We start from the raw sequence: 18,586 nt of genomic DNA, 5'->3' as shown, positions 1-18,586 counted from the left end.
TATTGATTATTCTTTGTCCGTAATCCTATTATATCCCAAATTAATAACTCTGAAAGTCATCCAATAATAATCTCAGACCATGGCCCAGTTAGCTGTATTCTAGTACACAAAACAGCCCAACTCCCTTCAAGTAGTTTGCGATCTTCATCAGTCTTAATGCTAAACTAAGCTAATCGGCACCTGGCTCTCGCTTCATATCAAGTGTACAAACATGAGAGTGGTATTGATCTTTTCTTCTAACCCACTGCAAATAGGTGCATTTCCCAAATGTCAAACTATTCCTTTAAGCCTTATTAAACACATACATTCCCCTTACAAACAAATGATGGTGGGTGACCGGCAGCCTGAGCAGGCAACAATCAAGTGAAATTATCATCAGGATTTGTTTGTGACTGCAGAATCGAAACTTTAGTAATTTAGTGTATGGTGGGCATTAGATTATTATATATTTTTTTATAAATGCATTAAAATAGAGTGAAGAATGAAAAAAAATATATATTATAAAAGCATGGCAGCATCTGCAGTAACTCAAATCTGCATTCAGTCTCAATAATGAAATTTGAAAGAAAGGCCTTGAGAGATTAGGGATTCCCTTTTGCCAACAGATGTTTGTGAAATGAAAGAGTTTCAAAGAGAAGAGGCCAGGGGAGGGGTGGAGAGGCAGGGCAAGAAAACAAGCTAAGTGTAATCTTGAGATGGAGGGAAAATGTTTGGATTCTCTCCGCATTTGCGCGGTGGGGCTAAGAGGACAATGGATGAGGCTGATTTCTACATTGTAAATGTGCAATCCCCCAGCAGAAGAGTGCTGCATCAGGATCAAGACTTAAACAATGTCGCCTTGCCTTTTATCTCGCCGCCACACTCTCCAACAGACCTGCTGGAATTGACTCGCAGTCTGTTATTCCCAAATGCCTGGAACACAAACAGCTGCCTCACATTCAAGTGCAACTTCATTACTGCTTGGAACAGGCTTTGATTCAAGTATACATTGCTATTATATTCCTTGGCTTGTGACACACGCATCACAATTTATACACAGGGCTGCCATTTAATCCCAGTTAAACATTTCTTTCTGTAGGGATAAAATGCCTGTAAAGTTAACTTTGTGATAACCCTGGAAGGCCCACTTTGACCTCCAGCTATGATAAAACATCAAACAACACAGGAATCTGAGAATGAAATTGCTTCAAGATGGGGAGATACAATCTTCCATTCCCCCTCTGTACAAATTCAACTAAAAGAACACTTGTTAAAGACCTCCACTTTATTGGACCCAAGCTGTCACATCTGATAAATGTCACTGTAACATAGTGGGCGACCCAGGGACAGCTGGGAGACCGGGAGATTGGTTGGTGCCGAACTCGCGTGACACTGAAATGAACCTTTAACTCAGGTTTCACCCAATGATCATTTTAAGCTGGAAAAAAAGAAGTCCCTGCCTCAAAGGCAACAGACACCTACCTTAAACAATATTGTAGCTGTTTAAAATCGGCTCCAAATGACAGACTTCGCTGCAATCTGGGAGCAACATTTGCCTGGAACACCTTGGACTTTAATGATGGCCATGAAACCGCAAATGAGCAAGTGAAGTCTTCCGGTGTGGAAACAGGAATGAACACATTAGCGCGCGCTGACAGATGAGTCTTAATTGTTACCTCTGGCGAATGCGACTTCACACAAGAGAACAAAAGCTCTCCTCCCAGCACCCTGTTTGATGCAATGTGACGATGACCTTGCTGCAATGCACCCTCCGCAAGATCCTCAAGAGTTTATCTTGACAGACTCCCAAAGACTGTCTCTCAGGTGTCTCACTGATAGACCAATTCATTTAACTCTGTCACGATCCGGGGCTTTAGAGGCTGCTGCTTGATGAATCCCTATTGTTCCTCTGCCTGTCTGGCTGTTTGCACTCCTTGAGGCGAAGCAACATTACTGTTTCAATAGCCTTTAGACTATTACCACATGAAAAAAACAGCGCTATTTTTAATGAGCATTGTCCTTTCTGTCCTATGTACGATACCATGGTAACAATGATAATATGCACTGCTGGATAAATGAAACGTGGGTTGCCTGACATCTTCCGTGCTTATTAATTGTTATGTCTACATGTACCATCAGTAGATCAAACAAAAACCTAAAGTCTGTTCATCTTTTTACTATAATGCATTCAATTTAATATACCGCCATCTCATGTCTCAACACCCCAGTAAATTTAATAAAATGAGAGATGCGTCCAATTTGCCTTAAATATTATAGGGCAATAATTCAAGATTTTGGAAAATACATGTATTTGCTTTCTTGCCAATTGTTAGATGGCAGAATTGATAACACTTATGTCTGTATGCTAAATATAAAGCTACAGACAGGAGATGGTCAGTTTAGCCTGGCTCTGTTAGAAGGTAACAAAATTAGCCTATGAGGACATCTAAAACTTACTAAATAACACGTTACATGTTTAAACTGTACAAAAACCTAAATGCAAAAGTGCCTTCTGATGCCGTCCTGGAGTTTTGGACATCAGTCAAAAAGTAGCTCAGCACATAACCTATAATAGTACAACTTTAGCCAGGTTAGCTGTTTTCGCTTGTTTCTAGACTTTGTGCTAAACTAGCATCCAGAAGCAAGTGAGCTAAGTTTAACATAAAGACTGGAAACATGAAACCGCTAGCCTGGCTCTGTCCAAAAGTAACCCAATCTGCCTACAAACCCCTCTAAAGCTCATGCACTACAGTATATCTTGTTCTTTGTCCGTTTCCCTCCAGTTTTCAGTCTTTACGTGAAGTTAAGCTAATTGTTTGCTAGCTGTAGGTTCATATTTAGCCTACAAACATGAGTGGTATCGATCTTCTCATCTATCCTTTGGCAAAAAAAACAACAAGCCTATTTCAAAAATTGTTGAGCTATTCATTTATTTATTGTCTTCTTTATGGTCTCAGGGACATTGAATACAAGAGTTGGACAGAGAAACATTTTGCTCTTGTCTTTGAAACATGATTCTTGTAGCAGGAGATCCTGTATTTCTGCTTTTTTTTTTTTCTTTCATAACGAAAATATATCTTACTACAACTGTCCTTGAACACCGCTGCATTTTTAACTCAACAAAGGATGATCATTTTACCACTGAGTCAAGTTCTGTGAGATAAATATCCCATTTGCTCATTTTTCTGCACATGGTGACAACAAGCATTGCTATACAGTATATGAAAGGATACTAGAAGCATGAGAGAGCAACAATTTAATCTAATCCAGGTATGTCCAGTTTTCTCTGGTCGAGCCATTTCCTTTCTGCTGTTTCTTTTTCTATTTCCTCTTGATTTTTCACTATTAGGGTTTTCCCTACCATTATACGTTTTTTGCGAGCCACCTAAGCATATCAACGTAAAATCAATGTGGAGAGCACCTGGATGAGCCGGCGCATGACATTCACCTCATCCTAGTATCGGTAGATTTGGGCAGCAACCAAAATAATGAGTAGAATATTGTGTGTGTGTGTGTGTGTGTGTGTGTGTGTGTGTGTGTGTGTGTGTGTGCAATAAATAATGTGTAGATTATCCTTGGACAACATTGTAAGGTGTGCGCCCAGGGCGGAGCAATCTATATAGTTTTTGTTATGTTTTTACACTTTTTATTTGGCTTCTTGACACAGAAATGGGCAAGAAGTGACATCAGAAGATAAGGAGCCGCAGGAGGAGGATGGCCTCGTGGACCTGTGTGCGCTGCAGGCAGATCAAGCAGGTGAAGCGGTCTACGCCTTGGAAGAGCAGGGAGCGTGATGTGGCCCTCTGTACCATTGTATGTAGGAACTGCTTTCAGGAAAGGCACATTTTTTTTATTCAGAAATTGAATAGGGACTTGTTTTTTTCTCTTATCTCCAAGGCCAAGAAGAACAAAGTCTTGTTCACTATTGTGCTATGTGTAATTTGAATAAATATCTGTGATTACATTTCTGTATTTTTGCTATACGTTTACAGATGTATTTGACATCGCAGCAGCATTCTGATAGCCCAGTTTGCTCTGAAAACAAGATGAAGAGATTGAGTTTATCCATGCCTTGTTTACAAAAGGAGACATGGCGGATAAAAAATAAAAGACCTGTGGGCGTTAATTTGAGAACACAGAATATAAGTATAGGAGAGTGCAAAGTTGATTTTTCTTATTTTGTCACCAACCCTTCCTTGTAATATATCAACAAGTCACCCCAAGTGGTTGCATCTGACTGTGCACACTCCAAGCAGCTGGACAAACTCATTGCCAGGCGGGGAGTGGTGTGAGTGGTCTTGCCTGGTTCAGGAGTGGGCATGTGGGTGTTAGATGAGCCATTGATCCTTCCCTGCAGGCTTTTCCACCAGGCGATTCCTCCACTCGCACAACTCCTCCCCCAGTTCATTGACTTTCTGCCATGACGTTCCACTGTCACGGCAGGACCTGACATTTAATGATCCTCTGATGGAGTAACGTCACATTTATCACTTGCCTGCAGTTGTGACAGGGCAGCATCTGAGGGGCAAGCATAGGCCAAAGCAAAAAACAAATGTAAGCCATGAAGAGGAGCTGCACTCTTACTGACAGTGGGAGTAATTCAGGAAAAAGCCCCCCAAAATGACAGATAGGACACATTTAGCCAGGACAGCATTTTGAGGGGAAAAAGCCAAACCCAGTGGAACCTTGACTTGTACTTAGAGATGGCCCGATACCATTTTTTGCTTCCCGATACCGATTCCGATACCTGAACTTGTGTATCGCCCGATACCGAGTACCGATCCGATACCAGTGTGTCATATATTTTATTATGTTTTAACAGCTGTATACTACTATCCCTGTATGGATGTGATATTATTTCTATCTTTGTGAAACAAACACAAACCATGAATGCCACAGAACTTTCTTTTATTGTCCACTTTGTCCTGACTTTGACAGTCAGTTATAACAGAAAAAGAACATAAATAATCTATTTTAACATAGATTTTCGGTATCGGATCGGTGCATTAACTCCAGTACTTTCCGATACCGATACCAGCGTTTTAGGCAGTATCTTTTAATTATTATTATTTCTACATCGATAATTAGCTTTTTGCTTTTTGCCTTCAGGAGAACTTGTCAAGTCAAGGACCCACATTTAATGCAACACCGTTGCATTCCGTGGGGTTTTAGAACATCCCAATTTTTCCAGGTTTTTATTGAAATTCATGCAGTTCAATGTCTTATTGTACTCTGAAATGAAAGAATAGAACAAATGAAAAATGCTGTGGTAGCCGTTTTGGTTCAGGGTGCCTTTCACTCTGTACAAATCACCGACCCTGGATCCAGCAAAACAGCCCCAGACCATCACGCTTCCTCCTCCATGTTTGACAGTTGATGTCACACACTGAGGAACCATCCTTTCGCCTACTCAACAGCGTACAAAAATCCTGCGTGATGAACCGAAGATTTCAAATTTTGATTCATCAGTCCATAACACCTTCTTCCGGTCTTCAGTAGGCCATTGATGATGTTTCTTGGCCCAGGAAAGCCTTTTTTTCTTATTCTGATGTCTTAGCAATGGCTTTCTTACTGCAACTCGACCTATCAAACCTGCAGCTCAAAGTCTTCTCTTTACAGTTGAAACTGAGACTTGCTTATTACGACCACTATTAAGCTGTGCTTGAAGCTGTTGTCCTGTGATCTGCCTATCACGCAAGCTGTTGACTCTCAGAAACTTGTCTTCTGATTCTGTTGTGGCTTTGGGTCTGCCAGACCTCTTCCTGTCAGAGTTTCCACCAGTTTCTAAGTGCCTTTTGATGGTGAAGAATACTGTACTCACTGACACCTTGACTTTTGAATTGCCTTTTTTCCGCCATTTTTATAGCAACACGCTACTTTCTGCAGTAAAATACTGTTCAAATTAATGCTCACGAGGGTACGGTACCACAGTGTGTTCCAACAATACTGTTATACAAACAGAGGGGTTTGGACAAGTTGGAACACCTGTGGGAATTGGTAGCACCAACTTTCAAAGCTTGATCAACCTCCATTGCTGCAGAACAGCTTTACATTGTTAACCCATTTCTTGTTCCCTGAAAAAGGCCTTTTTGTAAAATTCTGAAATGTACATTATTTTTCAGTTTTGGGTAACCTTACTTTTTTTTTTAACCTCAGGCAGTTCACCACTTACCTTTGTACCATTTCAAGCTATTCATTGGACTTGAACTTCTAATATTTCAATAAAAAACAAAATAAATTGGGGTGTTCTAAAACTTTTGACCGGTAGTGTATATACTACATAGGTAGGCCTTTTTAAAACCTCCTTTAAGACCTTTCTATTTAACGAGAAACCGCTCTGAGATCGCTAGTGCTAAATTCACCGAACTCACGACTTCACATGTAAATCGGTAAACTATGTGTTTATTTCAACCAAAAAGAGAGTTTTGATGGTTGGAAAAGTGGAAAGATGACCCCAAACTGCTTTTCATAGTTTTATTTTGTTTATGTCGACTTTGAATGACGTGTATTTTACAATGCTGAAATTACTGTTTATTTAGCGAATGCAATTTTGCGGATGTTTTTATGTTTAAATAAAACATAAAACTGAGGCTGTCAGTGGCAAAACGAGCACTTTTGTGAAGGTAAATACAAGCTGTAAGCCTGACAAGCCAGACCCACATCAAGATGTTGGGTCTGGGAATTCACCATTGTCAGGGCTCAATACGAGGGGCGGGATAAATAGTCGTCTTTCAAATTCCCTCTGCACGTAATAGGATAGCGCTACAACCAGGCAGAGCAAAGAAGAAGGTAGCGAAGCTAGTTGATAGATTCAACTTTTGCCGTATCCGGTCGGCAAAACTCTGAACACATCTTTCTTTATTAAGAATGATTTCAGTGCCGTTCTTTGTTCTTTTCTCAAAGAAAAGCTTAACTCCACAAGTCTTCCAGAAGACCGCTGTTCCCAGCAGCAGCAGCCGTAAGCCCGCCCACCAATTCTGTACACGATGTGATTGGCCTGACCAAAATTTGGTTTTTCCAGCTCGCAAGCCAACGGAGAGTGCCTAGACCCCCCCCTGGCTGCAAAATAAATTTACTGCCACTAGGGTGAGTCTAGATTTCTAGGCTAACAAGCTGTAGAATTGCCCTATTAACTTACATTGTAGCTTGTTTCGCCGCTGCCGACTGCAGCGATCTTGCATAATACTGGACCAATGTCAAAGATTGTTGTTCCCATCAGTCACTTAGACACAAACGCATAGGAAAATAGGGTCCAAGTTGAAAAAAACGGTAGTTACCCTTTAAGAGTGCAGCAGAGTGAAGTATACAAACAAAGTATGATATCGGGCGATATTGAGAAGACATGTTGTCTAGCTTGACAATGGCGTTAGTCCCGTCTGTTGGCTAACCGTTACCCCCCCCAACCACCCGTGGCACTCTTTTTCAACCAAGAAACCGCTGTTTCATGTCATGACGAATCAGTCAACTCAGCGGACTGGGCTGAAACAAATTTCTAGACCCAGGCAAGATCTGTGCTAGAATGGAAAGCTTGACAGGCGTAGCAACAGTGACTGAAGGGATAGTTAGCGGATAATCATTTGCATTTGGAATTCGACCATTTTAAAATAGTTTTCACCCATGCTTTGACAGTTTAGGACCAAGCAGCTGGAGTGTTTCACCTAACCTCCCATCTGTGGGAAAAGTAATAAAGAGAATATTTAACAATCTCATCAATAGATCTGTGGAGCTCTTTTTAGGAAGATATCTGTGTCTCTGTACAAGAAGGCTGAGAGAATACAGAGAGAAATAGTCATAGGGTATCAGTATCCAGCTGAGACTAAATGATTTAGGATTCCTAGACCAAGATACTGAACTGTCCAGAATGTAGCCCAAGCTCCAGGTGAGCAGTACTCTGAATATCAGAAATACAAGTGTTATATTCTGAAGTGATTCACGTACTCTTTGGCATGTGCGCTCTAGCCTCAAGCAAACGATCTGAAGGGAAAAATTTGCACTGTAAGTTAAAACTGTGACTCTAAGTTCGAATAATTATGCGTCCCTCTGTGGCATATCGCTGCACAAAAAAACCTGTCTAACAAATTTTGACCGGGAAAGAAAAAAAAAGAAAAGAAGAACAAAAACAATGTCGAAGGACACCGAAAGAGATGTGTTAATTTACAAAAGGCTTCAGGAGGAGTTAATTAAGCCAGCTGCAGGAATGGGAGAAAGTGCTGAGTCCTGGAGACACAAAATATTTATTCATCAGCCCATTAAAGTTTAATTCCTTTTTTTCCCCCCTGTTTTTAAAATGGAGGGAGAATGGAGGAAAGCTTTGAACATTTGACCTTAAATGTAAAAGTGTAGGGTGAGTCTGAGAAGCCTCCGGGATTGTTTTAATCATTAAGAACCAGCAGCAGGGGAAAAAAATTAGGAATTTGTTCTATTGGAGCGGACTTACATATTATTCAAATCAAATCATTGCAGCATTTGATTTTACCCTTTTTCCTATAAAATTATGATCACGCTTGGGTGAGAAAACAGATATGTGACAGCTTGAGCATTTGTCCTCTTTCTTAAGGATCAATAATTGCTTGAGACGAATCGGTACATGACAGAACAATGACAGATTACAGTGTGAAGCAACAAGCCTGTCAGAATCTTGCTCCAAATATATATCCATCATGTCATACGCAACACTTCACTGTCCTGTAGTGTAGCATTCCTTCAGCAGTCTGTGTCTGATGAAAGGATGAGGCCCGGCTGAGGAGGAAACAGTCGTGTGCTTGACTTGTCTGCGGCCTAATTATATGGCAACAAACGAGTTGCCAATCATGAGAATATATTGTCTGGTTTTATCTCAGGAACTCATCAAGTCAACCCAATTAAAAGCTGCAATGAGAAAGACATCGGCAGTGAACAGGGCTTTCATTCAGTTAATTCATGATTGCCAATTAAAATAGAATAGCGTGCAAAGTTGTAAAGCTGTCAGGAGGGCCGAGCTAAATTACCCTTTTCCACTTTGAATGATGGATGCGTTCATTGCTCTCCCTTATCTTATTTATTCTCTGGGCAGAGGAGGGGGAGGGGGGGGACAAAAGCAGGAACAGTTTAAAGAGTGTGTCGCTAATGAAGAAGGTTCCTCCTAATCTGCCAATGGAAGACTGTTTTGCTTTTCTTCCAAAAAAAAAAAAAAACGTAATTAAATCACGTACAGTATCCTAGATAGCGCAGATGGCGCAATTTTCTCTCAGAATCCAAAGAGTGCAGATTACATTGCAATTCAGTTTTGATATTGATATATTAGGAGGCTATAGGTGTGTATTAATATGCATTTTTATTTTTTTACCAACAGAATCAGCATATATTGACAGCATAAATCATGTTATTTTGCAGGAAGAGTCTAAAAAGTCTGTGTCAACATAGCGCTTTAAATGCCATTTAAATGTGTCCACAACAGTTAAAGTGAAGGCAACTTATCCTGGTTGTGTCTTCTGCACCATTAGCCACTGTTGCCTTACTATTGATGGCCTAATTAAAATGTGTCAGACTGAAATATGTCACTTTTTTTTTTTTTTTAAAGGCGGAAATTGATAGCTCACATTAATTTTCACTTTCTCAAAATGACCTTTAATTTCGCTCGCCAAATGCAGGCTTGTGTCTACACCGGCACACCCTCCCATTCCCGCTCCTGAAACAATATGTCAAACGGCTTTGACAACACACGGAGGAAGCAGACCGTTCTTCTCAAGCTCAAATTGAAGCCGCTCCCGGATTCCAAATATCCTTGAGAAAATGATATGCCAACGCCTCCCTGTAGAGTCATGATGTCCGTATTATTTTTTTATTTTTATTTTTTTTATATCTAATCACCAATCTTAACCCCCCTCCTTTTTTTGCAATTTGCTCACTTTTGCTCTTTTCCCGGGTAGCCCAGCTTTTATATCCCCCTCTTGGGATTCTCTCTTTGTGAAAGCAAAACAACCCCTAGATCCAGAAGTGTCGCTGTGGAGAGTTTTTTTTTTTTTTTTTTTTTCCTGAAACAGCCAGGAAAAAAGTGATAGTTTCCATTTGGAGTTTGTTCTCATCCTCAGGAGACGTGCTCCACAGGTCAAGCTCTTTGCAACAGATTAAAAGAGAGTGTCACTAATGTCACCCGTCCAGGGAATCAATGGTATAGCGTAGGAAATGAAAGCTGTGACGGACGCCGACGACCACATCAGCTCCTGTCACCGTGTGTCCACTCAGAGTATTCTCTTCACCCTGGCAGCTGCCGGGACCTGAGGGGTGGGGTGGGGTGGGGTGGGGGACCCTGTCAGCTGAAGCCAGCGGGGCCCCAACACACTCCTGAACCATGGAAAAAGCCCTCTGGGGACTTTGTTGAAAAAGGCTTACGGGGCTTCAGCCACTCACACCATCAGCTCAATCAACGTGTACCCCTCTGGACTGAGCTCTGCTTCTGCTCCAGCGGAGAACTTTTCTCATTTCAAATGTGGGATTTGTCCCCACATGAGAAATCAAAGTGTTAGAAGTTAGAAACATAGACATATTAAGTGAAAGAGGGAAATGGTCACCGGGAGAAAAAAAAAAGCAGTTATTTTGCGAAGACTTTTTTTTTTTCCTTTTCTTTTTTTTTTTCTGGTCACATTGATAATCAACAGAGCTCATTGTTGCTTAATCTTTTTTCTCTCCATAATATACTGATTGCACCCATTTTTCAGACAATGGGATTTAATCACTGCTTGTCTTCCTCCTCCTTTTATTTATTTTATCTCCTCTGTGTGTGCATGGGATCCCTTTCATTTTTAGATGTGTACATTTGTTGTCATTTATCAAACTGACAAATAAAGCTTCATATTTCACAGCCCTTTCAATGTTCAAATGTAGCCTATCTGAGGCTGATAGTACTAGGCTGATAGGTACTAAATGTACCCACACTTAGTTACTGTTGCTAGGCCTATCAAGCTTGTCACATCGCACACATGCAGTAAAATGAGAGCAATGGCAGATTTAGCTCTCGAAATTCTTTAATTTGAACAAATGGTCCTTGTTTCAGACAAAAGCCGGTTTCTCATTTCTAGTTGGGGACCAGTGATTTGGCCAGCTGAAATGACTGGCTAGCTAGTCTTAAATATGCACTTAAAGGTCCCATGACATGGTGCTCTTTGGATGCTTTTATATAGGCCTTAGTGGTCCCCTAATACTGTATCTGAAGTCTCTTTCCCATAATTCAGCCTTGGTGCAGAATTACAGCCACTAGAGCAAGTCCCACAATGAGCTTTCCTTAGTATGTGCCATTTCTGTGTCTATAGATATTGAGGAGGAGAGAGGGGGGGGGGACAAGGTGGAAGGTGGGGGTGTGGCCTTGACCAACTGCCACTTTGCTTGTTTGAAAGCCATGATGTCTCTCTCTCATGGGTGGGCCAAATTCTCTGGGCAGGCAAAGCAGAGAAAGGGAAGGTAACTTTTCCCCTTATGACCTCATAAGGAGAAGATTCCAGATTGGCCCATCTGAGCTTTCATTTTCTCAAAGGCAGAGCAGGATACCCAGGGCTCGGTTTACACCTATCACCATTTCAAGCCACTGGGGGACCATAGGCAGGCTGGGGGAACTCATATTAATGTTAAAAAAGTGAAATTTTCATGCCATGGGACCTTTAATGACTACATAAATATACAACACCAAAGAAACTGAGACTCAACAGATGACCTGTAAATAAAGAAATAGCATTATTCTAGTATTGGAGTGCAGTGTGAGTTGGTCCTAACATTATTTGTACAATCAGGAAACACTGATTATTTATTCCAACAAAACAGTTTGGCTGTGGAGAGTTTTTTTTTTTTTTTTTTTTTTTCCTGAAACAGCCAGGAAAAAAGTGATAGTTTCCATTTGGAGTTTGTTCTCATCCTCAGGAGACGTGCTCCACAGGTCAAGCTCTTTGCAACAGATTAAAAGAGAGTGTCACTAATGTTAGCCGTCCAGGGAATCAATGGTATAGCGTAGGAAATGAAAGCTGTGACGGACGCCGACGACCACATCAGCTCCTGTCACTGTGTGTCCACTCAGAGTATTCTCTTCACCCTGGCAGCTTACATACTTGAACAAGCAAGACAGACGTGAAAATTACGCTTCATTGTTTGTATTTTAAAAGAGTGTTTCACTTTTAACATGACAAGAGAAAAGTCTTTTCTGGTATAGGCAATTTGTTTGGCAAAAGTAACGCTATCTCCGAAACTGAGAAGGACAAAGGTGCTAACATTACCAGGCACTCGTTAGCACCAAGCATCTTCTAAACAGCAGACATGCTTTGTATGGGCTTTCTTTAATGTAGCATACCCCACAAAATATAACAAAGTATGACATGTTCTTGGCCCTGGAAGTTAGCCAGACATGCTTACCTTTGCAGATTACATTCGAGCTGACAAACACACATTAATCAATTCCTAACACTTTTGCTCTTGTGTGTTTCCTTTTGGAAATTCTTAAAATACAGATTACCGCTGTCACTGAAACTTCAGCAAGTGGAGAAATCCCAACCTTGACAGGCCTGCCACGCCTAATAACTGTTGCAAAGCTATAATTGGACAGTAGCTGTTTGGGTGAGGTGTTTAGCAAACAGTCACCACTGGCCACAAGGGAAATCAACAATTTGCAAAGAACAGTTTTGGCAGTTTCATCCTTGATTCTCAAGCAACACGGGTAGTTTTCTAATTATGGTGTTACTCATTTTAACAAATTGAGGTATTCCACACTTGACAGCAAATATTTGTCCTCGTTTTCCCTTTTTGAACACAATCTGCTCCCCCTCTCAAGTCTATTTTTACTTTGTGCCTAAAAAAATGCCTTACTTAATATTCACTTTGTGTTCTAGAAAAAAAGAAAGAATATTGGTAATGTATTTCGTTCCGCTCGCCCTCCACCCACTGACTCAGCAAGCGTTCTTGGCTCATACAATCCCATTCACATAAAGACAGAGAGAACATTTAATGGGTAGAGTAGAAACTCCTGGAGTTAATGAGAAACATTTGAAATATGCCAGATAAGAAGAAGAAGACCTGAGTTTTCCCCCGGCATTCATTACCCAGTGTATTCAGTCTGCCCGGCTCCTCATGCGTGCCTGTGTATTCCCATTTGACACTTGTTGGTTGATCGAGTCCATTAGATTATCACTGTTCGTTTCCTTTTCTTGAGATTGGGGACTCACTTTTGTCTCCGGCAGGACGGTTCAGGCACCGCGGGAGCACCACATTTCGGCTTGACAGAACTGCACTTGATTTTTAGGATCAGGGCGCATCGCCTGACGCAAATGCCACCTGGGCTGTTGGCCGTGCTGTTTGTCTTCACCTGCGTCTTGCGAGAAGAATAAAAAAGGCGCTGTATTTTTCCTTGTTACATGGTGGCCAGGAAACGCGGGGGCTCGTTGAAGCAAACAGAATGCAGATGCTTGTGGTGTGGGAAAAAGGGATGTGGAAAGAAGAGGACCAAACAGATGAAGGGATGGGGAGGGATAACAAGCTCTTTGCCAGCCAGGCAACCACGAGTGCTATTGCTCTGCTGGAGTGAATGCAACAGGCCCGGGTTTTTCAGCCTGACTACTGGAGCATGTGAACACACATCTTCCCCGCCATGGGAGAGGAGACTGTCATGACAAAGCCAATGCCTTTGCTTTTTCTTCTGGCTTTAGCTATCCCTTCCTGCTCCTCGTCTATGTCTCTGTCTCATCCTGTCCTCATTTCTGTCTTATTTGTGCTTGCTCTCTGTTTGGCTCTTCCTTTCGTTCTCATTGTATATAACACACAAGGTGACATTATTTCCCCTCTTTTCAAAATGGAAAGAAAAGAATCTGGTTGTGATATGCAGTCAAGGCTTGCTGTCAAAAGCTTGGTACATTTGCCACCTTTCAGGGAAATCCTAATTGAAAACCCTGGCTCTGGAGGTGCAACAAATAAAGTAGAAATGTGTAAACTAGAATTGAATACAGATGCGATCTGATATGCAACCACAAGGGGATCCCACACAAGAATGGCTTAAGAGGCAACTTTTTGGTTGTGAAGTCTATCTTCTGTGCAGCCTGTAGATATGAAATGTTGAATTCGTAAATTGTAGCTCCTTCACAGAGAGTGGCAGCTGTAGTAACCTTCGTTTTACTGCAGTTAATATGGATAAAAGGAATCCAGTTTTTTTTACAGTATTAAAACATCCATATAAAGTTCTCAAACTACTCCTGCAGCAAAATCCACTTCTCCCCTTCATCTTGTATGCTTAATACTAATAGTTGGACCTAAATGCTGTGCGGCTAAATTCACTTTGATTACAATGCACATGGGCAATCCTCTGAAGACTCCATTAGATCCTGCCTTTTGCTCTTCCATTGATGAGCTCAGCTCCCCATTTTGCCTATATGGATAAATTCATGCCAATGAGGAAAAGGTTTCAAAGTCGCCCCCTTTGATTGCGCTGCTCTTTCTGGACTGCTGTTGTAAGCCTGATAGACACCTTAGTGCCTAGCCTGGTTGACACCAGACAGTCTGGGCAAGCTTCATTCACAGCTCATTTCCAAAGGGGCGTCACCAACAGACGCTGCTCAGATGCCTCCGGGCGCAATTCGATAATGTCTTCAACCAATCAGACCAACGATCTGGGTGACGTAGCATCGACAGCAGCATCAACGGGTTGCTGCACTTCGGTGGCCGTCATGTTGAATGTAAACAAAAAGCTGCTTGCCGTCACTGCGCTATCGTCATCGTGTAAAGCCCGCCTCAGCGGTTGTGATTGGTGCCTTGATTTGTAAAAATTGGAAATGGGATTGAATGGGCTCTTGGCCAGACTGACTTGCAGAGCAAATCTCAAATTTGCGTCAGGCTTTTCCCAGGCTACTTAGTGCCTGCACTTTAAGCAAACACCGCTATCTACGCCGCTATCTACGCCGCTATCTACGCCGCTATCTACGCCGCTATCTACGCCATTTCCAGTTCTGCCTACTTTTTACTGCACCAAATTAGTACAAACCGTCCGGCGAAATTCGGTGTCACCACATTGTGATTAGTGCAGTGTCAGGCTAGCTAATGAGTAGGAAAGACTTATGCGCAAGACAAAAGCAGGGTACTTAGCTACATGTTGGCTATCCAAATATAAATATTTAGTCCGGACTGTTCTGCAGGATTTAAGAAGTTTGCATCTTTTTCCACCACAAAACTGGGTCACCATTGGATTAACTGTTGTGAATCTAAGTTCCCCTCCATGAAAGAGCAAGCTTTAGACTACATTGGGTAAGTGTTTGATACTTAAATGATAGATTGTGGGTGATATATTGGTTTAAACAGCCTGTACAAACCTAGCTACTTAATGTGTGTGGGTCTTATGTGCCACATTGTCGTTAAGGTTAAAGCTGAATTAGGACATTTTCTGGTCACTGATATCAAATCTACAGTATAGCTTGAACTTGACTTCTAAAATTATTTTTGGCTAATGTTGCCAATCAATATAATTTACACATCCAGAGGACACACAGCAATGTTTGCATTTACTTGGGAGTGTTTCTGACCAGTATTTCTTGTTTCGGCTTCCACACACTCGTGATGTTACAATCTATTTAGCTGCTTAGCTGCTGTTTTGACTTTCTTTACTAACTAGCTAGCTAGGTTTATCTGAGCTTTGTTTTGGTCAAATGAAGTTGATGAAATTTGAATATACCGGATGTAGAACCAAAAGATTGAGCCAAAATACAGTAGGCTAAAAAAATTCTGTGGATCTGACACCATGCAAACCCCCTTCACCTTACATATATATATATATATATATATATATATATATATATATATATATATATATATATATATATATAATTTTAGAATATTTATTTTTAATTAGTTTGGCTTTAAACATGTCTGATTATTTTCAGTCAGCAGAAGAAAAAAAAGCCATAAATCAAATGCATTTTGGAGTTTTAACCCGAGGTTTCAAAAGTCGTACAGGCAGTGTACTGTATATTACAGTATATTATAATGGTTGTGTAGACAAGGAGGATCTCCTCTGACGGTCTTATTTCCCTTTTGCAGAGATTTTGTAGGTGCTTATTTGAGTGTGAATTGAGAGCACAGCCCGAGCTGCCACGGCTCTGTGACACACAGACCACTGAATGCTAGCAAGTCGCTGTGTCATTAGGATTCGGATCAGGATGCTGTCTCAGTCGACACAAACTGAGGTGAATGAACATGTCTGTCTGCAGTGAGACGTTACTCTTTCAGAACCTGCTGTGACGCGTCTGGAGGGAAATTGCCGAGACTGACCTCTGTACCTGTCTGTTATTTATCTCAAGTATTTACCTCGATTTTTTTTTTTCTTCACTTTTAAGGGTTGGCTGTCTCGATCTTCTTGAGAAAGAATGAATGTCACTTTACATCTAGATTCGCCTTGCACAAGTGATGCTGCCTGATGGGATATGAAAGATGCCACGAGTTCATGATAAACTTTCAGAAACATTGATTATTCGCACAGATGCAGAAGATTGTCCTTGAAGAATGACTGTCTCTGCAGTGTTGGCAGCCCGTGTCACCAACCACCAAGTCATAATTTTGCTTGTGCGCAAAATTGCATCTGCAAGCATGACAACATTTCAACACACTGTATATCAATGAGGATTAAGACAATTTATACATGGAAGGTGCAAGCAGACGTAGTGTGCGCTGCAAAATCTCCTCGTTAGGAAATATGACAAAAATATAAAATACCTAAAAGGGAGTAGGGATGATAAAAACCTGTTACATTAAATTATTCGAAGTTCTTAGGCTGCAACTCAGCAAGATTGCGATTCCTCCCCCGTAATCTATTTAACCCCCAGGGGAACAGGAGAGGTATGGGCTAAATTAGTGTAATCTCAATGAGGGTTTCTCAAATATGGTGGTTTCAGCCAGTGAGGGATTTTATCCGCCTCCAGCTTCAGTGGCCTGACAGACAATGAGGATATGACCATCTGAATCGATACAGCCAATCCCCCCATGATTAGGTCATCCATTAGTTCACTTGATCTTTCAACCCTCTTACATAGCATTAGATGAAAATGTAATTGCTCAATACTCACAGAATGATTAGTCCAAATCCCTGCTTCTCAAAGAGGAGAAGCAGGAATGTTTTGATGCAGCATATGCAAATAAGTCCAGCTTTTGTATTTCGGTTACATGGTGCTGGAGTCAGAGGGACGTCAACTCCCCGGCCTTGTCCCTCGAACATCAAGGCCTCTCTGCTCCCTCTGATCCCTGGCTCTCTGGAGCCTTATGAACACCATGTAGTGAAATACATGTTCACATACTGTGTGCAATGAAAAACCCACACTGGGTAAGCCTCTCTGAGAGAAACAGAGCTGCTGAAAGTGTCTGAGCTCAACAGAACGAAAAATCAATCAACAAAAAGAATTAGAATAAAATAAAGAAACAATTAAGGGGGCATTTTAACTGTCTCGGTGCAGTTATGGAGGAGAGAAGGAGTCAGAGATAAATAGGAACAACCACTAAATGGAATGCAGTTTGATGATAAATCACGACCCCACTGTCAAGATCACGGTGTGAAAAAAGGTCACTTGCTGTGAATCATTGCTCCGCCAGCACAAAAGAACGCAAAGGCCGACGCAATGTAGTACTGTAAATTCTATTTTCACAAACTTAGAAACTTGAATCAAAACTAATTAAACTGCAAATGTAAGGACATTTTTTTTTAACTCCAATGTGGTTTTCTTATGTGCTTCTGCAGGATAGGAAGAACCAGATCATGTGCAGCTGTTTCAACCTTATTCTCCAACTCTTGCTTGCTGTGGCTTACTGCATGTTGAGTGTTTTGTCTCTGCAGTGCTGCTCAGAAAACATATGTTATGACAGTTCTTTAGCTGTGAACACAGCGACATGTTTTCTGTAAATGTCCACTGGGGAAATCGATACCTTATTTACAGCTGAAATTGGCCAGTCAATGTACCAATCATCTGTTTCCAATGACAGGGAAAGGCAGTTACTGGAATTATAATGTCAGTTGTCTTTTAGCAGGTCAGAGATTGACCATCAGTTATCATTACTTATCTTACTGTTTTAGAGTATTTATTCATATGTATCAGTTAGAGCAGTAATATCCAACCAGGGGTACTTGTACCACAAGGGGTACGTCTTCATATGTCAGGGGGTACCTGGAAAGACCTATACAACTAATTAAAAAAATAGAAATTTGATTAAAAAATATATACCTGTATATTGAGTCAGCTGTAGCTCTGAACTCTACATGTTGTGGTTGAGAGTTAAAACTAGTTAGCAAGCGAGCAGAGATGTCTAAACAGCTAAAAGTAATGGATAAACCAGTAAATTAGTTAGCTAAATGTAATGGATAAACAGTTAAAATAGTTAGCTAAGTGTAATGGATAAACAGTTAAAATAGCTAAGTGTAATGGATAAATAGCTAACTATTTTAACTGTTTATCCATTACAATTAGCTAACTATTTTCACTAAGTGTAATGGATAAACAGTTAGCTAATGGAGAAATAGTCAAGATAGCTAAAAGTAATAGATAACGTTTTGAAATATAGCTAAATAAGATAAGATAGACTTTATTAATCCCACACTGGGGAAATTCCTGTGCTACAGCAGCTCAAA

At 41.0% G+C, this 18,586-nt stretch overlaps 1 protein-coding gene across 5 annotated transcripts in view; it reads left to right on the top strand.

Moving 5' to 3' along the window:
• Positions 1 to 18,586, top strand: part of LOC114549038 (cadherin-7) — a 153,949-nt gene that overhangs the window by 38,671 nt on the left and 96,692 nt on the right. The window contains exon 1 of one of the 5 annotated variants that reach the window (XM_028569150.1): positions 14,750 to 15,225. The exons of the other annotated variants lie outside the window; for them this stretch is intronic. The gene's annotated coding sequence lies outside the window, so the exon portion shown is untranslated. Of the gene's footprint in view, positions 1 to 14,749; positions 15,226 to 18,586 lie in introns of those variants that run through there. 5 annotated transcript variants of the gene reach the window in all.

This window comes from Perca flavescens, chromosome 22, assembly GCF_004354835.1.
Source record: "Perca flavescens isolate YP-PL-M2 chromosome 22, PFLA_1.0, whole genome shotgun sequence".
Classification (NCBI taxonomy): domain Eukaryota; kingdom Metazoa; phylum Chordata; class Actinopteri; order Perciformes; family Percidae; genus Perca; species Perca flavescens.
This window is presented reverse-complemented; position numbering and strand designations above follow the sequence as displayed.